The sequence below is a fragment of the Hakea prostrata genome, chromosome 6 (assembly GCF_041222555.1).
Source record: "Hakea prostrata isolate BN-2017 chromosome 6, UWA_Hpros_2, whole genome shotgun sequence".
In the NCBI taxonomy this organism is placed as follows: Eukaryota; Viridiplantae; Streptophyta; class Magnoliopsida; order Proteales; family Proteaceae; genus Hakea; species Hakea prostrata.
In genome coordinates this window covers 13,016,157-13,041,477 of record NC_142605.1, presented here as the reverse complement: position 1 = coordinate 13,041,477, position 25,321 = coordinate 13,016,157, and the positions used below count along the sequence as shown (strand labels likewise).

The 25,321-nt window shown below is 40.3% G+C and overlaps 1 pseudogene; it reads left to right on the top strand.

Moving 5' to 3' along the window:
* Window positions 1-1,767: 1,767 nt before the first annotated feature.
* Window positions 1,768-25,321, top strand: LOC149012270 (pectate lyase-like; annotated as a pseudogene).

Genomic DNA, 25,321 nt, shown 5'->3' with positions numbered 1-25,321 from the left:
TTAAACAAGATTGATAAAATTACTTTGTGATTAATGAACTAAGGAGACAAAGGACAGAAGAATTAAACAAGAGGTCCTAAATTGGAGAGCACACGATGGAAAGAACTATAATAAGTGGTATAAATGTTGGAAGTCAATTTTCCCTCCCTTGAATTTGGGTTGTGAATGCTACAACAAAGCTGCAGCACAAGGCATATCAAAGAACCTAGGACAAAATTACACACGGGTATCTTCCAGTCCACATACGCATTGACATCCTAATTCAAAATCATCATATTCCTATGGAGAATTTAACAGAGGATGCAAATCACGCTTGATGAGTTCCAATAGTGGTTACATGAGGTAGGCAAATATCCCTACCCTACCCATTGATTAGCTAAACCCCCATAAGGATCATGCTAGTTTACGTTTTTCAACATTGGTCTAGGTCCAATTAACTAAAACTGAAATATGCCCAAAGCCCTTCTATCTTCTGTTGTTCACTTGTTCTTCACATCTTCTTGTCTCTCAGCGCAGGAATCACCGAAACTGCTGCCTCAAATAGAAACCTTTGCCTTAACACTGCCTATTTCTCCTCTTTTTATTTGTTTAAAATCTCAGTGAAGAGCGAAGATGTGAAGTTGGAACCACCACCTAAAACTTAGACAAAATTTCCTTAGTCAAAATTTCCTTAGACATGCACTTAATCACCCAATACACCTTTCTAGGATACCCGAAAAGAAACCACTTGAAATTGCAACTTCGCCAGCACCTCCGTAGGATGAAAGACAATATCTTACTATTTTTCTGATGTGAAGGATCCACCTAAGTGGCAATCACAGAGCATACTATAAGTAGATACTCACGCCCAAAACCAAACAAATAGACCCCTAAGGAATTTTCCTTTTATGATGTGGAAGATTTGAGTATGCTGCAACCACAGAGCATACTTCGGAAAAACCTCGCTCTGAAACCATTGTCGGGTTATGAAGAACCCACCGAATAGAACAATCAGCAAATAAGAGAAAAGAAGAACAGAAGAATATATGGGCAAGAGAGAAAACTCTACTATAAATAAAGAAATATCCTAGAGGAAAGATATTTGGGATGCTTAAAGAAGGAGGAGGCTTTCTTTTATAGCCTCCTCCTCTCCACATATTCCCACATCAATCGATGTGAAACTAATTACAACACGAATTAATCGAAGTTTGGTGGGAATTCTCTAAGATTTAGGAGAACCAACCACAAGGTTGAGTAATTGCATCGGTTTTGTACAGTTACATTATCGTCAAGGTTAAATTAACCCAATTTACATCATCAAATGTCATTATCAAATTATTCATTTTTTTATGTACGGTTACATAAAGGGAACATATGATAGGGCAGGTTTACAATAAATTAGTTATTGTGCTTTTGGCAAAGGCGGTTACATAAAGAGAAGAGAATTGATTGAGATTCATGATTTTTGTCTTTTGCCAAATCATATTACAATTTACAACCACCTTTAAGCAACCGGGTGGAAGAATCTGTCGTCCACTGTTATTTTGTTGGGTTTACCATACAGGAAATTACTTCCCATGTGTTATTTTTGTTTTGTCAAGAGCTTGAAGCAAGCAGAATCCACCATCACCAAATGGAATCCAGATGATAAAAAATTTAAGGAAATTGTTCTCAAGTCACCATGCTCGGATGCCATCTCATCTGCAATATGTCCCATGTGTTGCCCCTCATAGGTCACGGCTCAACCAAAATCTCGGCAGCGAAGCCGAGAAGTGAGCCAAAAAAAAAATGCAGGATTACCAACGTCACTGTCGAGATCGCTGCAACAACACAAAAGAGACAATGCAGCTTCATAAGGATTTCTTTTCAGAGCTAAAGAAGCGGTTGAAATTGAGGGGAATCGATGAACCAGAGAAAGATTTGGAAACATTGAAGCAGATCCTTGTAGCTCTGCAACTCAAAGGCCTTCTGAACTCTAAAAGAAAGATGGACCGGATCGGCCACCAGAGTGCCCTTAACGGTCGGTGATTATATAGTCGTGATAAGGCCTTCTCGCTCGCCGTTTTCAATCAACTGTGTGAAAAGAATGCGAGTCTGCCAGAATCTAAATTTAACTGGTGAGGCCTTGTCGCCACAGGAAATAACGAACGGCCTGAAATCAATAGAAATATACAGAAAACAAGAAAATCAAGATCCTTTGACTCGAGCGACAACGGAGTGAAATGTCCAAGTTCTCTTGCCAGGCGAAGGCTACTAAGCATTCAGACGTAGGGGAAAGGAGATGATTTTGTGGAGCAGAGAAGAAGCTCTCCTGTGCATTCTTCGAAGTTTATTACTAGGAAGGTTGAAACCGTTCCGATGACGACGATTTCGTCAATGGCGGTTTGGATGACTGTTTGATTAGAACCGAGGATTGGCCAAAGTCCGTCACGTTCAATTTAAAAAGAAAAACCGTGAGGGTGAATATTTCTATGATCCTCAGGAATCCATGAGTTTCTACAGCAAAAATGATGCGGAGGACAATAGTAGTAGGGTAGAGCGTTCGCTCAAGTCGACTACTGCAATGGTGAACATAAGAGATTAGAAGTGGAGAAAATATTTGTGTTGTGCTTGACATGTCTACCAATTCAAAAGTGAAGAAGCAACAACAATGCAATTTAATGGAGTTCAGATTATTAGTGGGATCGTGATTCAAGTTGATTCGCATTCAAGTTTTCCAAGATTAACGTCCACAATTATAATGACAGTAGAGAAAAAAATAAATGCTCACGTCGTATTGGATTGCTTATCTTGAGCACACAACAGACGATTTTTCAGATCGAAATCCTCCATTTGTTTCTCTTATACACACAAAGTTACGATTCAAAAAATCAATTCGCAGGTGAAAGAGATGAACGAAAAGACTTGAAGTTCACTAAGATGCAGAATGTCATTTGTAGGAGATATTTTCTTCCTCAAGGCTCCTATATCTTGATTCATACACTACTTTTTCCTCAGGGCTCTTTCTGGTGGCAATTACGGTAAACTAAATTTGATTCTGTCCACTTTCTCAATTTAACAGATTTAGAATTTTATTCTACCTGTCATTCATGGCCTTTTTTGGTATCTATATTTACCATGCATATCATATATATGTTCAATTTCCTCTTCAATTCCATCGACTGTATATGAATGGGAATTAGAAGACAGACATGGGCTGATTGAAATTAATATTCCAATGCTACACATTTATTTAAACATATTTGTCATGAGACTATTCAGATATATTTTCTGAACCCATCATCACATTTATAATCTTGTTCAAGAATCATTTTTGACTATGCTGCTTTCATCATACTCATTGATGCACGATCGGGATTATTCGCCATGTACAACCTAGAATTGGATGTGGAATATCAAGCAATATTACTCTTTAAGTTAGCTAGCACTGGAATTCAGCATTAATAATATATTTAGCTTCAACAACAAAAGTCTTATATACAATATTTTCAAAGCCTTTGAGCTCGTGGATAGCAAAATATCATCAAAATTACAAGTATGGGAGCTTGAGATATAATCGACCATACATGATCAAGAGAAAGGAGTTCTACATACAAGCAAAAGTTCTCTGCTGGATGAAACATAACAACTCAGAAAAGATTTGACCTATCATCGGGGGAGTAAAGAGAGATAAACATCTCACATCTTGATCTCCTTGTAAGCAAAATATAGAAGTATCCATGCTCGACGAAAGAGGTCTAGATGTACAAATCTAAAAGACTACTATACTAGAAACCTATGAGTCGACCACAATCATTCTACTTGACCAATATTGCAAGGATGCTGCACTACCAAATCAATAACTATACTAGACCAGCATTGGGAAGAAAAAGACCTAAGTTCCTTAGGCATAAAAAGGTGTAAGACCTAAGGGCTTCCAGAAAAGGTGTAAGACTTAAGGGCTTCCAAAAATGGTGTAAGACCTAAGGGCATCTAGAAAAGGTGTCAGACCTAAGGGCTTCTAGAAAAAGTGTAAGACCTAAGGGCTTCCAGAAAAGGTGTAAAACCTAAGATACTCTAGGCTTCCGAAAATAAAAAAGGTGTAAGACCTAGGGGCTTCTAGAAAAGGTGTAAGACCTAAGATAATTTAGGCTTCCGAAAATAAAAAAGGTGTAAGACCTAAGGTCTTCCAGAAAAGGTGTAAGACCTAAGGGCTTCCAGAAATGGTGTAAGACCTAAGATACTTTAGGCTTCCGAAAATAAAAAAGGTGTAAGACCTATGGGCTTCCAGAAAAGGTGTAAGACATAAGGGCTTCGAGAAAAGTTATAAGACCTTAGGGCTTCCAGAAAAGGTGTAAGACCTAAGGGCTTGTAGAAAAGGTATAAGACTAAGGGCTTCCAGAAAAGGTGTAAGACCTAAGGGCTTCTAGAAAAGGTATAAGACCTAAGGGCTTCCAGAAAATCTGTAAGACCTAAGGGCTTCCAAAAAAGGTGAAAGACCTAAGTCTCTTAGGCAGAAAGACCTAAGACTCTTAGGCAGAAAGACCTAAGTCTCTTAGGCAAGAAAAAGACCTAAAATTCCCTAGGCATGAAAACTTCAAAGATTTTTCATCATACCCCAAGTTATCATGCCCGGGGGGTAGTGGGTTATGACCGGCCAATGGTTGACCAACGCTTACTTGGACTCATGACCGAGCAAACCGTACCGAACAACATGGCTTGAATGGAAAACATAATAAATAACGAACACTGAAAATTACTTCACATGTTCGGTATCAACAAAGAATTGTGCACTGCCGACCACAAATTCCATCCCATTCAAATTCACTTGTGATGAGCAAGCACAACGTATGGCAGAACAGCCACCTACCGGGCAACATACTAGCAATCGTATGGAAGGATGCCACGAATAACCGATACACATTACTTTAGTATACCGAACAAGAATACTTCGACATATGAGATAATGCATAAAGGAGAGATTACCAAACAAAGATATTTGTTTACTTCAATTCACATCGTGTTCGGGGAAGAACCAAACACAAAGATTTATTTACTTCAATTCACATCGTGTACGGGGAAGAACCGAACACAAAGATCTATTTACTTCAAATTCACATTGTGTTTGGGGAATAACCGAACACATAGATCTATTGACTTCAACTAAACGACATGTTCAGGGAATAACCAAACACAAGGTGTAAGACCTAAGGGCTTCCAGAAAAAGGTGTAACACCTAAGATACATTAGGCTTGCAGAAAAGATGTAAGACCTAAGGGCTTCCAGAAAAAGGTGTAACACCTAAGATACATTAGGCTTGCAGAAAAGATGTAAGACCTAAGGGCTTCCAGAAAAAGGTGTAACACCTAAGATACATTAGGCTTGCAGAAAAGATGTAAGACCTAAGGGCTTCCAGAAAAGGTGTAAGACCTAAGGGCTTCCAAAAAAGGTGTAAGACCTAAGATAGTTTGGGCTTCCAAAAAAGGTGTAAGACCTAAGATACTTTAGGCTTCTGGAAATAAAAAAAGTTATAAGACCTAAATTTAGGCTTACGACAACATAGTGTGCAAATACATCTATAACGAGCAATGTAGTAAGCAAATACGTCAAGAGCACCGTAGTGTGCAAATACGTTACGAGCACCGTAATGTCCAAATAAATCACGAACATCGTAGTTTGTAATACGACAAGTTACCATGCTTGGAGGAAGTAGTCAAACATATATCTACATATACCGGGCAGGTAACCATGGCAATTGGCAAAATCTTTAATCAAAGAAGAGGATGATCAATGTTAATTCAATAGGCAAAGAGACAATGAAGAAGACTAAAGGATTTATGAAGGATTAGCATAATGCTTGGCCAATGCTGGGTCAACCAAACAACTTCAAATGAAAGCTCAATCATGTAAGCTGCTTTGCATTCAATGGAAACCCCTCCTACTCGACAATCAAACAACAATGAATGGAGGCTGACTAACATAAGTTGGAATCCTTTACCCTTGTAGGTGGAGAACTATACTCTCTTAACATCCTTCCACCACACATTTAGGTGAGGGACCCACCTTTGAGTATTAACAAGTAAACTAGAGCTGGGTCCCCCACCTAATTAAACATGTGGTTGAGAAGTATGTGGTAGGCACAATTAAGGTAGGGGGTAAATATACATGCGCAATTGAGCATAAAGGTAGTGAATAATTATATATAAGCATAAAGGCATTATGGGTTACTGTAGGGCAAGTAGGTAGATAAAATGTAATATGGATTACTATAAACTAAAAAGGGTAGATAAGAGGCAATATGGGTTGTAGACCAACTAGGTAAATAAAAAAGTAGTATGGGTTACTGTGAACCAAGTGTGTAGGTAGGTAAAAGGTAGTATGAGTTACGATGGACCAAGTAGGTAGATCAAAGACAATATGAGTTACTGCGGACCATGTAGGTAGGTAAGAAGATAGTATATGTTAAGTTGGACCAAGTAGGTAGGTGTTGCTATAAATACCATCTGAGGAGGACAAAGATCTTCACAATTATTATTCTTCAATAAATCTTGTGTAGATATAGATTAAGTATCATTTTTGCATCTCATTGTAGCACTACATGTGGACTAGATAAAATAATAACAAAAAACAACATGCGATCAGATTCCAATAATTACTAATGCAAGTTTCACAATAGAAATAATGTGATCTGCTAGAAGCACAGAGCTAAGGAATAAAGAAATGGGAAAGTTGATCTAGATCGTAAGCCACTGATAGTTTACGTCTATCAGTATGTATCTGAATCTGAGTCTGAGTCTCAGATTGTGTGTTTTTCGGATCTCCCTCACCTCGTATGGCAGTGAGGTTTATATAGAGTGTACCTTCGAATCTCCTTCGTTGGATGCACTTGAGCCTTCTTCGGGTAGTCGTTGGATCTTAATAGTTAGATCTGTTGAGCAATAGACTTCTACTAGTTTGGACTAGTAGAGGACTCCTGAGATAACCTTTAGGTTATGTGATGATTATCCCTTCGATAATGATTATCCGCAGCCGTCAATTCGAGTCTGCCATCATTAGGGTAATTATCCTAATCCATAAGTTGGATTAGGGCGTGCTTGTAGCTGAATAAGTTTTCTTCCTCAGCAAGCCATCTTCTGGATCCGGTTCGCCTTTGGGCGAGTTGGTTCCCTCCGTCTCGACCGGGGTCGAGGGTCGAACCAGGTATGAACCCGGTCTGATCATAATTTCTCCATATCACGAGCCCCCCAGACCAAGCGTTCGGTCGATCCCGAGGGCTTGGTTTTTAACTGGGTTCTTCGTCAGGCGATAGTCTCTGCGTGTTCCATTAAATTTCATATCACATTTAATGCGGTGGTATGTAATCCAAGCGACGGTTTCCGAACGCCTATTTGGGATTCGTGAGTTCAAACTTTCAAAACGTCTTCTAATCTCGATCGTCAATTTTGAATCAATCTCGATCGTTCAGATTCCCGAACACTCGTGCGGGTGTTTTAAAAGCGGTTCGTTGTCTTCGTAGGTTTCATTCTTCCTGTCCGGAATTTGAACCTTTGTTGTCTTCTTGGCGCCTTCCTGCTCTCAAGCTTTTGCCTCACTGAATCAGTAAGTTTACTGGTCATTTTCTTTTTGTAGTTTACTGAAACAAGTAATGGTGGATAATTGGGCTTCTCTGGTACCCAATGTTGGTAATAGTAGTGGTAGTGAAGCTTTTGCTTCTCCTCCTTCCAAACAGTCGGATAGTGACAACAAAACCCTAATTGTCCTCTGGCGCGAGTTTGCTGAAGTTTCTCAAAAAGGTTTAGATAGAAAAACCGAAACTCCTTCTGTCCTCCTTGAGTCTAGATCTTCCAAGACTGCCGAGATGCACTGGAAAGCGGGGTTCGCTTTCCCTTTTTTAATCCTTTGTTCTCCGCAATTCTGAATCATTGGGACATTTGTCCCGGAATTCTCCTTCCCAATAGCTGGCTTCTCATCGTTGGCTTCTTGGGTTTGTGTTTTGAACTTGGCATTACGCCATCTCTTTCTCTCTTTGTACATTTTCATGTTCTTTCTATCTCCCATCCTCCCGGATGGGTTTTTTTTGTCCAAACGCAATAAGGCTGAACTTGATTGGAGGGGCAACATCCTTGCCAAAGGAACTTGCCCTTCTAACCACAAAAGATGGCGCCAATGATACTTTTTCTGTCGAGCGCCTCCATCGGATCTTAACTTCCCAACCGCCTGGAGGCGGTGTATTTCTTCTTCCGAGAATAACCGAGGCCTTCCCTTATAATAAGAAGACGAGGCGGTCGTCAGGAAGATCAAATCCATTCCATGGTATCAAGAGATACATGGACTTGAGGTGAAGTATAACTCCATTCTTCAGTACTGGGGCTTGGCTCATTGTGAGCTTCTAACCATCATCGTTTAATTTTACTAAAGTGATATGTCTTTAATTCTGACTCTTGCACTTCTTTGCAGTGCCTCCAAGAATGAACCTTGAGAAGCTGCAAGTGAAGGCCGCTAGTGTAAAACCCAGCCCTAACCTTGACTCGGAAACCTTGTTAATTGTAGGTCTGATGACCCGAAGTAAAGTAAGAAGTCAGCTTTGGGCCATCCCAAGAGAGGACTTGGTGTCTGGCTTTGAATCCATGAAAGTTGATGATGAGGTTCTATTTATGGAAACTGAATCCTGATGAAGATCTGATTAGTTGATGGACTTGGAGTGCTCTCTATCTTGGTTTGAAGGCATTTCTACCTATTAGGTAAGTCACTTGACTTGTGTGCAAAACCCCTTTAGGATTGGATTTGATCTGGACCTTCAATTCCCTGTTTTGGTCTTCTTTGCCGGCATTGGTCGGTTGATTGGTCGGTTGGACCAGTCGACCAATCCACTCGACCAATGAGTGCTGTCTTTGGCAATTAGGTTGTTCTTGCTCTATTTAAGTCCAATCTCGAGTCCACTTCGTATTTGCTGCCTCCAAACTCTCTGGAACGAACCAAAGACCTCTGCAAGTCATCTCTCTTGCATCCTTGGTGTTTTCTTGACGGATCTTCGTCGAAACTCTTCTTTTTGCATCAAAAGGTATGTCTACTCTCTCTTCTTCTCCTCCATCTTTGTTTTTCTTTCCTTTTTGAGTTGAGACAGTAGAAGAGATGCTGCATTCTCTGTTGCAAACATCTCTGAACATGTTCTCATGATCATCCTAAGGATTTGAGGCTAGAACAATGATCTTAACCATGATCATTGCAAGCTTTTGAAGGAATCATGATCAAACCATGATCTAATCTTTGTTAAACTTCTAATCTGAATTCTGATCTCTTTGGATCTTCTATGTTGATCATGTTAGTAGTTAATTACTGTGTTTTCCTTCCATGATCCATAATCTATAGATCTCTAGTGTTCTCTTCTACCTTACTATGTGTTCTTCATGATGCATGGTAGTTACATATATGGTAGGTTTTATTTCCTTATTTAGATTTATGCTTCTAAGCCTTATTCCATGAAGATCTATGTATGTTTTCATGATACCTTTACTGAAGCAATGATCCATCCTCCTATTGTTCTTGTCTTTGTTTTCTATTTCAAATTCATCAAGATCCATGGTTGATTTAATTATGGTAACTTTTTGTTTCCTAATTTGGATCTTGATATCTTGATTGGATTAGTGTTTTGAGGTCCCCTATATGTTAGAATACTACTGATGTAGTCTACCCCTTGATTAGTACCCTTTTGAACCACCAAATTCGGATTTCATATCTTAAAACTCTGTTTTTTTTAGGCTCTTTTATCTGCATTGGTCGACTGATTGGTCGACTGGACCAGTCGACCAATCCACTCGACCAATGAGTACAGCAACTCCAGAATTGGTCTATGTTGGATGTTTTGGTATCTTTTCTGTTAGGGATCTTTCCTAATATGTTGTATATACTTGTTTAGGACCTTCTTCTCAAGTTTGCCGAGATCTTACTTGATTTCTTAGGATTCCTTTGCGAGTTATAAAAGGTAAGGATGGTTATTTCCTTAATTACATAGATAGCATGAATCTAGTTTCTATATTTGAATATCATAGATATGATTCCTAAATTAGATTCTTACAATGATATACTACTGTTGCATAACTTTGATTACAGTAGCATTACTTATTCATATTAAATTGATTCATGTATGATTTATTTACCAATGTTATAAAAGTGATTGTAATTATTGATTTCTTTCCATATATGAAGTTACCATATATGTGATGATATGAATTGATGCATGTGTATGCTTAAGTACGGTTTGGAAAGGAGAGGTGTCCTTTTGACACTTCTGTCCTTGGACTACTACGGGAATATTATGGGATGTTTCCGGAGATGCCCTCTGGACACCTTCCTAAGCTGTTGGATGACATATCTAGGATTGTCTAGTAGTGTTTGGCTAGGATGTCTGTTATGTCGAGACCCTAATCGGAGGGGTATTGAGACCGAACGACCCGTGGTAGCAATGGGGATTCATGGGCGCTCAAGACCGGTAACCAACCCGTGAGAGGACAGGAATCACATTGTGGGGGTCATTTATTGGTAGGGTTGCATATGGTTAGACTTGGGCTCACGGGCGCTTAAGACCGGTAACCAACCCGTGAGAGGACGTGAGAGCTTCCCGTTTACCATATGTGGATGATCAATAGGGTTGATGAGTCCGTAGATCGGGGACTATGAGGACTCTAGTGTGAAGGATACCGGAAAGGATCGTCGGGGACGAGGAATGGAAGTATCTGGATCTGACTTGATGTAACTAAGTAGAAGACTTGCATTTGGCTAGGTTTTACCACGACATGCGCCGGTACTTATACCAAATGGTTGTGAGAGAGTGTGTTGACTTAACCCCCTGCCAAGGTTTGTCTGAGGGATGAAGGACCCATTACCAATCGGCTGCTCAAGACCGGTGAAATGATCCGTGAGAGAATCCAAGATATCTTAAATGGTTGAGGATGTGAGTGGACTTTCCTAAGAAAGTACGGTGCTATGACTTAAAGCATGTCGCCAATAGAGACCAGCATACATAGAGTTAGATTCATTCATTCATTGCTTGTCTCATATCATATTGCATTCATGATTGTTACGGAATCCTGCCATTTATGTTATTATGGATTTTTAAGCGCCTTCTTGAGTTTCTTTGAAACTCATTCCTTTATTGTACAATGTTGTTAGACTATCCTGCAGTCTTGAGTACTATGACGGTCCCTATGAAGAAGCGCAAGGCGAAGAGGCATATCTCCGGGAAGGTGATTGCGGTTACCACAATTACTACGAAGATCCCGCGAGTGGTTATGCTCCGTACGATGCTTAGTCCGACCATTGAGTGGAAGCGTCCTTGTGCCATTTATGAGATTTACACTTACAAGGATGTTGTCTATAAAGTGGAGAACAATTTAGTTACCCAATGTATTAGCTACTGGGATTAGATTTTATTTAGTTTATTCTCTTTAGAGCTACTTTTCCGCTGGTTGTAAAGTGGGATTTTTGCCTCACTTTACTTATCTGTTTGATACTCTGATTATATCTACTATTCTGATTCATTTATGATTCATTCTTTCTTTATTGGATCTATGATTTATCTTCCGCACTCTTGTTATGATTGTTCATGATTATGTTATTGTTTATGTGGGAGGTTGATCACTCGATACCTGATCTTCGGGCTGTGGATCACACTCTCGGGTATGCCAGATAGGGTACCGGCTGGGAGGGCGTGACAGCTAGGGCCGCTGCGACAGCCGAGCAACGATCACCCAGAGCCTTGACCGTAGATCAAGAGGCTTCAGTTCCCTCTCCCGACCCCTTTTACAGGGGTATCAGGAATATCAAGCCCGTGGCTGATGCTTCGGGTAAAGGGAAGAAGCCAATGGTGGAGAGGTCTAATGTCTCCTCCTCCGCCACGTTGTTCGGTGACAGGCTTGAATTTCAATGTAGGGAGAATGAGGAATATCTGAAGTGGGCGGTCCCTAGCAAGCCCGAGCATATCAAGCCAGAGCTTCGAAAGGAGTGTGTTCGGAAATAACCGAACATCGTACCTTTCTCCAAGCTGCTAGGTGCCTACAACATTCAAGCTTATCACCTCGGGCAGAATGACGTTTGGGAGTGAATTCTCGCATCAATCCCTTCCTTTGATACTGCTCCCTTTCGTGAGGTGTGCCATAAAGAGGTCTTCGGGAAATTAGGCATGGATCTCCTAGACTGGGCTCGGGAAGAAAATGATCCTTTTCCAGCTGACCCTCAATATGAGGCATATCTGGCTGACGAGCCGGCGCTTCCAGAGGAGAAGTCACAAGCCGAGTCTCAAGCTGCTGCTAAAGAGGACTCTGACAATGTCATTCTTGAGGAAGGCTCTTCTCAAGATCCTGAGAATAGTCCTCTCGACCAGGGTCCCTTGGGCAACAATGAAGAAGAGGCTTAGGGAGTTATCTCTTTTTTTTTTGTAAAGATTGACCTCCTTGCTAATGAATAGACACTTCTTTTTCATGTTGGCCTTTCCATTTCCCTGTCTCCTTCTGAACTCTTGTCTTGAATATCAAAGTATAAATGATAAATTATCACTTAACTTCACATTCTTCGACGAATAATAATCTTGTAGAGATATTGTGAAGATGCGTTTTTGAAAGATGCATTAATCTTCCCCACTACTTCATTTATTGCAAAGTTCACACGTTTCCCTTCTCGTATCTGCAAAGTCCAAACGTTTCCTTGCTCTGGTATACAATTCACTGTTTCCAATGAATCGGAAATACATCCATTATTACAATGGCGGTGCGACGATTGGAGGTATCCCTGCATCGGGTGCTCGCCTCCACATGTTTCCATGTGGCGTCCCTCCGACCGTTGATCTTGCTTTCTGCGGATTTCGAAGCCTCATTTTGATCTGGGCCATTGGTTGTCCTTAGCTTTCAACCGTCGTCTTAATACCTGAGGCTATTTAAAGCCTTCGTGGGTACTCTCCATTTATCCTGCTATCTGCAAGTTAGATTTGCTAAAGCGACATTCCGTCTTTCTGCTTGCTTCCGTATTCCTCGTACTCCAACAATAGCTTTATCAAATTCTGAACAAGTGAGTTTTTTGATTACTCATCTCTTTCCCCCTTTCCCCCTGAGTAAACTGCACAGTAGTAGTACTTGGGGTTTAGTTAACCGGGGTTTTCATAAGTGATATAGAACTAGGGTTTTCCCTCTTTGCTGGCGTCGCTGGATATCTGTACTGATACAGCTTTTCTGTTTATATAGTGGCTCCCAAGATCAACCCGAACTTTATCAGAGCGAAGTCTAGCAAGAAATCGTTCCGTCGGCGGTGGTTGGGGCCAGTGAGGTGGTTTCAGCTAGTGAATCCTCCAAGCGTAAGGCGACTGCTGTTGGTGAATCTTCAAGTCAGATTCCCACAGTTTCTATTAATGCCGTCCCTGCGCCTCTTTTGCCCGAAGTGATCGCTCGTCTTTCCCAGGAAGATCTTGATCACTCCGTTGTTGATGGCGCTGTTGACGCCCCTGCTGCAGAGACCTTTGATGCACCCCCGAAGGAGACTCTTCGGGCATCTGAGGCAACTATGTTGGCATCTGATGAAGGTGTGGTCCCAGCAGGTGCTGCTCCTATTTCCAATTCCAGTGCTTGTTTGGCATCCTCCTCCTCTCCTTTGGAGTTGGAGGATTTTGCCACCAGGAAACGTCGTCGGGTGACAAGTGATGCAGCTCATCCCTCTTTTGGTGTAGCTCATCCTTCTCATCCTTCGCCCGAATTAGTGTCAAACGAGTTTGACAGAGCGTTGGAATGGTGTACTGCTACTCGAATGACTTCTGAGAGCGCAATTCTTTCCAAACTTCCAGATGAAGTCTTTACGAAGTCACTGGTGATGTAAGTCTTTCTTCATTATCTTTTGATTCTGAATATTACTCTTCTGCTCCTTTTTAACTCGGAAGTTGTTTGCAGGAGTCTTACTGGTAACTTCCACAACCAATTGGAAGCAGCCTCTAGGCTCAATAAGTTGAGCAATGAAGTTTCCAGGCTTCGGGAAATCTCTGAAGCTAAAGATGTTGAGATTGCTCGCCTTAGGAAACTAGCTTGGGAGGTTGTAGGAGAAAAGAGTTCGATGATCGGTCGTCTTCAGTCGGACTTGGATGATGCCAGGGAGAAGATCCGGCAACTGGAACGGGGAGTTGGAAAGTTAGGAGCCAAAGGATCTGAAACGTTACCCCAAAGGCATGCTGTTGTTCCTTTGCCCGAATCCCTTCCAACTGATGTTCGCAGAGCATGCGTCTTCAAGTACATAGTAAGCCCTTTGTTGATATGCTGAATGCTTATAACTTGCAGGCTTACCGGGATGGTGAGAACGAAGTATGGGAATCAATATTAAGGAAGGATCCTCATTTTGATACGACTCCCTACAGTGCTGTTTGCCATCCTGAAGTGTTTACCAACCTGGGCCTTCCTCCTGGCGACTGGACCAAAGATAAGATTGATCCTCCGCCTTCTGATCCAGATATTATGCATTATCTGGAAGACTCTCCTGTTTACTCTCCCTTGGAAGGATTCAATTATGACGAGCTCGTCTTGAATGCAAGTTTGGTCGAGGACCATACTTCTCCTGGACAAGCTGGACAAAGAGTATGAAATTGTGGTGGATCTTATGCATACCGAGATATTTTTTGTAATCCTCATTTCTCCTCTTCTTTTCCTTGAATCCACACCAATGGTTGACTCATATGTTTGTTCTAGCAAAGTTGTGCCGATCTTGTATGACTTCTTAATGATCAACGATGATGACTTTCTTTTTTGACTGAAGATTGTATCCAGCTCTTGTAATCTTATGTTTGATGTTGAGACCGGCCTCTTCTGGTCTTTTGAAGAAATAAGAAATTAACTTCATCTTGAACTTTGCTAGCCACTTGAATCGCTGTTGCATTAGGTCTTAGTTGTTTGAAACAATGCCTTTACTTAAAGATTTCCGGAGAAATACAATAAGCCTGAGAAGGAACTCACTCGGGTTCTAAACCGATGCCTTTACTTAAGGATTTCCGGAGAAATGCAATAAACCTGAGAAGGAACTCACTCGGGTTTTAAACCGATGCCTTTACTTAAGGATTTCCGGATAAATACAATAAGTCTGAGAAGGAACTCACTCGGGTTTTAAACCGATGCCTTTACTTAAGGATAATTCAAAAATTCAATAAGTCTTGAAGGAACTTACTCGGGTTTCAAACCGACGCCTTGCAAAAGGAACTCACTCGGATTTTCATCCGATGCCTCTACTTAAGAAATTCCGAAAAAATTCCATAAGTGTTGAAGGACCCACACGGATTTTCATCCGATGCCTTATAGTTGGATCTTGTTCTTAAATGTGGTGTATGATGCCCTCCAATCAAAAGATAATTTGTTGAAAGCCAAAAATTGCATTGATTGAGTTGAAAATGTTTACATTGCGAACAAAATTGAAATCATCATCAAGGATAAAACTTCTTGAGATACCTGGCATTCCACGAACGATCCAACTCTTTCTGGGTGTTGATGTTCTTCAGCCTGTAGGCTCCTGAACCAACTGGTTTTACAACCATATAAGGTCCTTCCCAGGAAGGGTCCAGTTTTCTTTGGTGACGTGGGTCAAAAGCTAAGGTGTTTCTCAACACCAAATCTCTGGCTAAGTACAGACAATTCTTCACTCGAGTATTATAATGAGACGCTATCCTTCTTTGATAATGTTGAGTTCGTGCTATTGCTTTTGCCCGAACTTCGTCCAACAGATCAAGACTATCAAGCAGTCCTTTCTCATTTGCTTTTTCCTCGAACTCTTGATCCCGTAATGTCCCCGCCATTATCCCCACTGGTGTCAATGCTTCGGATCCATATGCCAACCTGAATGGAGATTCTCCTGTGGGTGTTCGAACTGTAGTTCTATAGGCCCATAGTACATTATGAAGTTCTTCGACCCAAGAAGCCTTGTCAGCTTCGATTCTTCTCTTTATTCCTTCCAGTAGCGTTCGGTTAGTAACCTCTACTTGTCCATTGCTTTGGGGGTATGCCACTGAGGACATACGATGCTCGATCATATATGTTCCGCAAAATTGTTCAAATTGCGGACAGTCGAACTGAGTACCATGGTCAGTGACGATAATCTTTGGAATCCCAAAGCGATATATGATTGACTTAAGCACGAATTTCTCCACTTTTTTCTCATTAATTGCTGCCAGTGCACTGGCTTCAACCCATTTCGTGAAGTAATCAATTGCTACTATCAGATATTCCGGTCCGCCTGACGCCTTGGTGAATTTGCCCATGATATCAATTCCCCACATCGCAAAGGGAATGGGATCTAGAATTGAAGTCATGGTTTCCGCCGGGCGCTTCGATACTGTAGCATGAATTTGACAGTTACCACATCGACGAACGTATTCCATAGCAGCCTCTTGGATCTTAGGCCAATATAACCCAAGTCTTAGAATTTCATGGGCCAGGGCTCATCCACCCATGTGAGCTCTACAAATTCCTTCATGAACCTCAGCCAAAGCTGATTTTGCTCCTTCGGGGCCTATACATCTCATAAGGGGTCTAGAATAAGATCTTTTGTATAGTTTCCCATTCTGAATGACAAATCTCGCTGATCGTATCTTGATCAACCTTGCCTCTTTCGGATCCACAGGTAATTTGTCATCTCTCAGATACTCGATTATCGGATCCATCCAGCAACGCTCTGCTTCAATATAAGAAATTTCTTTCTCATGATAACTTGGAAAAGTTATCTCTTCAATATAGACCGAAGGATCTAGATTCTTTTCTTTGCCATTGGCTAGTCAGGATAGCTCATCTGCCACTGAATTTTCATTCCTCGGAATCTGAGATATCTTCAAATTCTGAAATTGGTTTTTTGGTTTTGAAATGCCTGCACTATCTTTTGATATTTCTGCAAGTGTGGTTCTTTAATACCATACTCCCCCTGGACTTGGTTGACTATAAGTTGAGAGTCATTATAAATAGTAACATCTGCAATAGACAATGCTTTTGACAACCGAAGTCCAGCTATCAGAGCCTCATATTCTGCTTCATTATTACTTGCTTCAAATGCAAATATTAAAGCATATCGAATAACAAATCCTGCTGGACTTTTCAATAGAATTCCAGCTCCTGCTCCATCTTTATTACTCGAACCATCCACATATACCTTCCAAGTGGTTGGTATAATGGGATCCTCGATGGTGGATTCCACTGGTGCAGTAGTTTCTACCTGTGATATATGTATTTTTTTATTATTTTTATAAAATTTTTACCTGTGATATGTGTATTTTTCTACATTTTTTACCAAAGATGCAAAATACTTAAATTTCAAACCTAATCCTCACAAATAAAATAGTAAAGATGTAAACAGCTGGTCAAAAACTTGTATTCAATATGTATTTATGCCCACTTCGAAGAATATACTTAAGAAAATAACTATCCGATTATCATCCGAATCCAACAAAATTTGTCCAAAAACCGATAGGATATTTTTCGAATCCGTCCGAATATAGTAGGATGCAAATATGGTATTAACACTATCCGATCCGAATCCGGTCCATTTACACCCCTAGTACCACATTCTCTTCACAGGAGTTGCTCCAGTCATAAGGAACCTCTCCTGATTCGGTAAACCCATCTGTATAATATAATGTAACATACAAAGAAAATGAATGAGTTCTGACGAACTCAGTAAGGAAAACACATCTCACATACATATCAACAACATATCAACTTCCGAATTCGCATCCGCATAAGAACAGAGTGTATGCCACTTAGGGGTGTAAATGGATAATTGAAATCCACTTCCGAATTCGCATCCGCATCCGTTTAGAGATATTCGAATCCGTCCGATTACTAATAGGATGCGGATATGATATACCCCCTTTTTTACCAATTTTATTATCCGTTCGATAAAATTATTTGATTAAGTTATTTATATAGATTTTTTTCTTATTTTTATAAAATTTTTACCAGTCATATGTGTAATTTTCTACATTTTTTACCAAAATAGCTACCAAAGATGCTAAATACTTAAATTTCAAACCTAATCCTCACAAATAAAATAGTAAGGATGTAAACAGCTAGTCAAAAACTTGTATTCAATCTGTATTTATGCCCACTTAGAAGAATATACTTAAGAAAATAACTATCCGATTATCATCCGAATCCAACAAAATTTGTCCGAAAACCGATAGGATTTTTTCGAATCCTTCCGAATATAGTAGGATGCAAATATGGTATTAACACTATCCGATCCGAATCCGGTCCGTTTACACCCCTAGTACCACATTCTCTTCACAGGAGTTGCTCCAGTCATAAGGAACCTCTCGATCGGGGTAAACCCATCTGTATAATATAATGTAACATACAAAGAAAATGAATGAGTTCTGACGAACTCAGTAAGGAAAACACATCTCACATACATATCAACAACATATCAAGGTAAGCATATATGTAATGAATGTTATGCAAATATATGAAAGTTGCTAGAATCTAACTATGCAAGTCTGTATATGGTTGACATGCTTTAAGATATAACACCAGCCCTTCTCTGGGTAGGTCTAGTTGTCACATCCACTCATCCGGTACCCTATCCCGGAATACCCGGAGGAGTGATCCAGAACCCCAAAGATCGAGTTTAGGAACGATCATATCCACTTAGCACAATAACATAATCAAAAGCAAGAACAAATCATTGTATTCAAGTAATTTATTAATAAAAGTTAAGAAAGGATCTTAGAACGATCACATAAGATATCAGAAATGATACCAATCAAGTGTAGAGTGAGGCGGAAAATCACTCCACAGACAAGTGGAAGTTAGATCAAAAGCAAAAGAAGATTACAACCGGTTCCCAACATGAAAGGGGAACAAACAACTAAGGTCTCAACGAATCTAATAAAGATAAAAAAGAGAATGAGACGATGTCTCATCGCTGACACTCATGTGCAAGACTCAAACTACTCTTGATAAGCTTCAGTCTCGTACTGGTAGTCTTCACCGCCGTAGATACCATTGCCAATACTTTGGGAACTGTAAGAGTCATCAACTTGGTCTTTATAGTATTGACCATCATAATCAATAGTAGTAGTATTACCTGCAAGTAAGTCTAACAATAGATGTTGCAAAAAGGAGTGACTTCAAAAGAACTCAGCAAGGCAGTTCAATCCGTAATAACATAATAACACATGATAGTAATTCAACGTATTAGACGATCAGAGAAGAAAGCATTCAACCTATTAGACGATCGGTTTCGACGGACCATTGTCAGAGTCAGATCTCAATTGCTGATATTCTTGAAATTAATCAAGATGATGACTCTGAACTGGAGGATAACCAGGTTCAGATGGATGTTGGATCATTAAAACCACGCGGTGAACACAGAAAGTCTAGCAATAAAAGTAGGGCTTAGCATTGTCTTATGACTCCCATTACCATGAAGAGATCATTTTCAACTGGGAGATTGTTCTTCACAAGACATGGAAGAGGGAGGAATACAATGATTCCTCTCTGAAATATTTCAAGACAATATAGTGAAATAGCAGGGTTGTTTGAATTGCTGAACTCTTAAGCAACAAAAGGAGAGATTAGATCAATATGGTTTGTGTTGGAATTCTCTTCATAAGCATTGAACAGAGAACCCATTAAGTTCTCAGAAACTTGTAATTTTCTTGGTTTCTTTGTAAACTTGCTGACCCAGATTGGGTTTTGGGTGCAGTGGCTTTAGTGAATTTTTCCCCTTCTCTTCTCTTCACTATTTTTCTTCTGATAGTGCTTCTTCTTCATTAATGATTCCTTTATAAGCACTATAGTACCTTAATGAGACAGTACTAAACCTAATCATTTACGTAATTATATTTGTAATCATTAATGGGCCTTTCAATTAAAAAAAAAACGTACACATTATGTGTCAAGTTGTATAAAATTGGCATACACTCTGTTCTTATGTGTTTTTGGGAGAGAAAGAGAGAGAATATTATACAATGGGCCACTAAGATTCTGTCGCTCATCTCTTAATACAATAATTTATTTATAAACCATATGAGAAGTTCATTAAACAAGGAAGAAAGTTCATGAGCTAATCTTATGGCCTTTCTTTTTCCTGTTTTTTTTTTTTTTGGAAGGTTTGCCCAAGTGGATCCAAGCAAGGAACTGTACTTGCGTTATTCCATAGGCTGAATATGAGCATCAATGTAACTTGTTCAAATTCTCCTTGATCAGATGATTTGGTTTTAGCAAAGCCACCATGGTAGTTGTGAGGAAGTGAGGAATTGGAAATTAGATGCTCAGGTGAGTTTGTACTCCGTTGGTAGAGGCTTTGTTAATTTTTAGTTTGGTTATGAGAAAGACATGTTTGAGGCATGGAGATCGGCGAAATCTCGCCGAGGCGAACTGGCGAACTTAGGCGAGATTTCTTACCGTAAAAAACGGAATAAACACAACTCAAATCATAGGTTCGGGTACTTTTATTGTCCCAACAAAGTAAGAAATTAGCTCATATTAAAGTTTAAATACAGATAAATAAATGCAGCCATTAAAAGAGTTTAGCAAGAATATAAAAAGTAGGAAATGTAAAACCAAATAGAGAACTAGGATAATGCTTCCACAATGCTCCAGCTCCCTATCTGCAATAGCTCATCCTCTTGCACGAGCTTTCTTTTCTCCATGTCTGGTTCTCTCTTTTTCTTTTAGTGGCTCCTCCGCCTCTTTAGTTCCCCCAAATTTTCCCAAAGTGATAGTGTAAAAATGGATTGTAGGATTAGAACCTTCTTTTATGAGATCAATGGCTAAGATCCTTCACATAGTGACAAGAGGAATATCTAATCAGTTAGCCCTTTTTAGTGATTTCATTAGATAATGCCACGTGTCCAATCTGGGAAAATCATGCTACCATAATGCTACAACATCCCGACAGCATATTAAGAAGACTTGTTCTTTGTTACTGTTCTATGTCTCATGTCATTTGTTCATCCATTATAGTCCTTTTCTTATAATGCCAAAAAAAAGAGGACTGACCAATTCCATCCATTAGTTGAAGGGAAATTTATGCATAAATTATATAAAAGACCTTACTAGATTTAAAACTTTAAGATCACTGAACAACAATTTTATTTAGTACTAACACTAAAACAAAAAGAAATCACTCTTAAACTGAGCTATCTCAAATGTAAAATCACTAAATTAACTCTAGAAATTAAACAAGCACTAAAATCTAAATAAAACACCTAAAGTGCTTCCCCGTTCATAAAGAAATTATAATAGAAGTGTAGCGAGTAGTAGTGAAAACATAAAACCAAAATATGACTCCTGATGCGTCCAAAATCTGCTCAGCCCTTAGATCTCCTCGTGATGACCTGCAAAACGAAAGCCTCAGATGTGGCCCGACCGCGAGGGTCGGGAGTCCACCTCCGAAGGCTAAGTCAGTTGATGAACTTAATCACAAACGGCTCTGCTAGAAGCACAGAGCTAAGGAATAAAGAACTGGGAAAGGTGATCTAGATCGTAAGCCAATGATAGTTTACGTCTATCAGTATGTATCTGAATCTGAGTCTGAGTCTCAGATTGTGTGTTTTTCAGATCTCCCTCACCTCGTATGGCAGTGAGGTTTATATAGAGTGTACCTTCTAATCTCCTTCGTTGGATGCACTTGAGCCTTCTTCGGGTAGTCGTTGGATCTTAACAGTTAGATCCGTTGAGTAATAGACTTCTACTAGTTTGGACTAGTAGAGGACTCCTGAGATATCTTTAGGTTATCTGACGATTATCCCTTCGATAATGATTATCCACAGCCGTCAATTCTAGTCTGCCATCATTAGGGTAATTAACCTAATCCATAATTTGGATTAGGGCGTGCTTGTAGCTGAATAAGTTTTCTTCCTCAAGAAACCATCTTCTGGATCCGGTTCGCACTGGAGCGAGTTGGTTCCCTCCGTCTCGACCGGGGTCAAGGGTCGAACCAGGTATTAACCCGGTCTGATCATAATTTCTCCATATCAACTCCATATCTTCTTCATTTCTTCTTCCCAGCTTTAGATGCATCTCCAGCCTCAGTCTTCTTAACACCACAAATATTCTTGGACCCATTCTTTCTTTCCTTCATTTGCTTTCTAGACTTCTCCACCTTGATATCAAGGTTGTTCTTGTTAAGCCCATACTTGGGCTCGTACTTGTTGGCATTATCTACAAAGTCGTAGATGAAACCGAAACCAATAGACTTGCACTGAATTCGCATATTGGTAGTCGCACGGATAATATCTTTCTGTTGATGTATTAAAATCCGTTTGTCTAAGATTTCTTTCTGTAGATGATTGTTGTGGAACTGTTTGTCTCCCTACTTAATTACATTGTTTTCTTGGTAAAGTCCTAAACTATTAGGAGAAGACCACTTGAAACTATATTACAACAGAAGCAAGTCAACCAACTTATGTTTTAAAAGCTGGAAGCGAGACCCGGAGCAATCCCTTGCTTGAAAATGAGGATCCAATCTGGGTTGACCCGAACCCATTCTGATTTCTAAATGACTGCAAGCGACCCGGAGCAACCAACTTATGTTTTACAACTTATATGCTTGTTAACCTCAAACATATAAAAGATCAATTCCCATATCATGTTGTCAGTTTCAATTAAATTCAAGGTTTAACTTGGTGGTACAACCAATTTATATTACATGAATTATTGGCAATTATTTGAGAAACAAGGTTCTCTCCGGTTGCTAACAATTGGTCCTTAGATTCAAGAGGTTTTTATGGTCGTAAATGTATAATATAGTTTTTGATTTCTCCTGACTATAGGTATTTCAAGGAGGAGAGGATTAAATATATTTGCATGTCCCCATGCAATTAGGGGCTAATGGAGGCATGCATAACTGCATAAGCATGAAGGGCTGGAATTTTTGACTCCGTATGGAATGAATCCCTGATTCTAGCTACAAATGGATCTAAGGGAGAAAAACTGAAGAAGGCCATGCAATCACCTATGCTCTTTGTATAAATTAGGAAACTACTCCAAGAAACTTGGTCCTTAGATTCGAGGGGTTCTTATAGTTGTAAATATATAATATACTTTTTGATGTGCTCCTGACTATATGTATTTCAAGGAAAAGAGAAATTAATTGTATTTGCACGCCCTTGTGCAAGCGGGACCTAATGGAGGCATGTATAAGCATGAAGGGCTAGAATTTTTTACTTCGGATGGAATGAGATCCTGATTCTAGATGCAAATAGGTCTAAAGGAGAAGAAGGTCCTGCAATCACCTGTTTCTCTTTGTATAAATTTGGAAACTGCTCCTTGAAATGAGACACTGTGCTTGCACGATAACCCACTCTCTTAATATAGGTAAAACGATATCATGAGGCTTTTTGGGGGAGAAATAATGATATAATGAGGCAGTGAAACATATGGTGGTAGAGAGTTTGAATCCTTCAATCTGGCCAAAACAGAGAATGGAGATAGGAAAAGAAAACACAAATCACAAGAGGAAATTAATTTTTATATGCGAAGTGCACGGAAGGCCTCACTTTCTCAACCCATATGGTACTTCCCCATATTTGGGCTCTCAATTGCAATATATATAGAGATGATGATGCTTTGGAGAAACTCAGGTGGCTTTCAATCTGTTGGTTTTGGGCCCAAGGTCTTGTATTTTATTTCTGACCCATTTCACCTGAGTGGTGGGTACAAAAACTAAATAAAAAATAAAAAAAAACCCATTTCACCAGAGTGGAGGGTTAAGAAAAAGGGGGGGGGGACAAGAGTAAAAGAAAATGGGATTAGCTACATCTAGCAGCTTGTTGGTCTTCTTGTTTTTATTCAACTATGTAGTGAAGGCAGATATAGTCAACTTTGAACCAGTGTGGCGACAACGAGCCAAGGCGGCCGCAAAGCACAGCAGTGACAGCTTTGAGCCCAATCCTGCGACAGTTGCTGCTCAGCTCAACTCACATGTGCACATGTAGGTCCCGAATTTGAATCTTCTGAAAATTCTCCGTGCTTGCAAATTATATTTAAAAAACACATTCCATGGATAATGTATAAATTGAGCTATTTTACGTTGAGAAATGGATAACTCCTGAACTTACGATAGATTTGGATGGATGAATGAATGATGCAGGACAAGACAACGGAGGCTGGGGGAGACTAGAGGAGCATGCCAGGCGACGAACCCAATAGATGCGTGCTGGAGGTGCAAGGCTAACTGGGCCGATGATCGAAAGGCATACGCCAATTGCGCTTTGGGCTTCGGCAAGAAGGTTGCTGGTGGCAAGGACGGCAAGATCTATGCCGTCACTGACCCCTCCGACAATGACATGGTCAACCCAAAGAATGGCACCCTCCGCCATGCCGTCATTCAGAAGGAACCACTATGGATAATCTTCGAGAAAGACATGAACATCGTACTCAAGGGTGAGCTTATTATCGCCCCTGACAAGACTATCGATGGTCGTGGTGCCAATGTCCACATTACCAAAGGCGCTGGTTTTACCCTCCAGTCCATCCGCAATGTCATCATCACCAACCTCCATATGCATGACATCGTTTCAACTCCAGGTGGTATGATTCGCGCTTCTGTCGACCACTACGGAAAACGCACCGTCAGCGACGGTGATGCCATCAACATCTTTAGCTCCTCTGACATCTGGATCGACCACGTGACCATGTCCAAAGCTGCAGATGGCCTAATCGATGCTGTCGAGGGTTCCACTGCCATCACCATCTCGAATATCGACTTCAGTAATCATGACCACGTACGTATAACTGGTCAATTTGCTATAAGTCTCCTGCTAAAACTGATTTCTCTAAATATAACTAACTTATTTTATAAAAGAATTGACTACGTAAAAAATACGAGTACTTCGACCTTCCAAGTCGACCCACTGACTGTTGCTTCCTTATTGGTGAACAATCGTGTTGACAGGTGATGTTGTTAAATGCAAACACCTCTGCTAACAATAAGATGAAGGTTACGATAGCATATAACCATTTTGGGAAAGGATTAACACAGAGGTTGCCCAAAGTCCTAAATGGATTTGCTCACGTGGTGAACAATGACTACACGGAATGGGGGATGTATGCCATTGGGGGCAGCTTAAACCCATCCTTCCTCAGCCAGGGCAACCGTTTTGTCGCTGGAAGCTCATCGAGAACCAAGGAGGTTACCAAGAGGGCTGTAGCGCCAGAAAGTGAGTGGAAGAATTGGGCGTGGGTATCGCGCAGGTGATGTCATGGAGAATGGTGCCTTCTTTGTTGAATCAGGTTCCCCAGCACAGAAGAAGGCCCTCCTCACTAGAGACCTTATTAGCCCAAAGGACGGCAGCACTGTCAGCAGCCTCACTCAGTCTGCTGGTGCACTCAATTGTAAGGTCGGCAGCCCTTGCTGA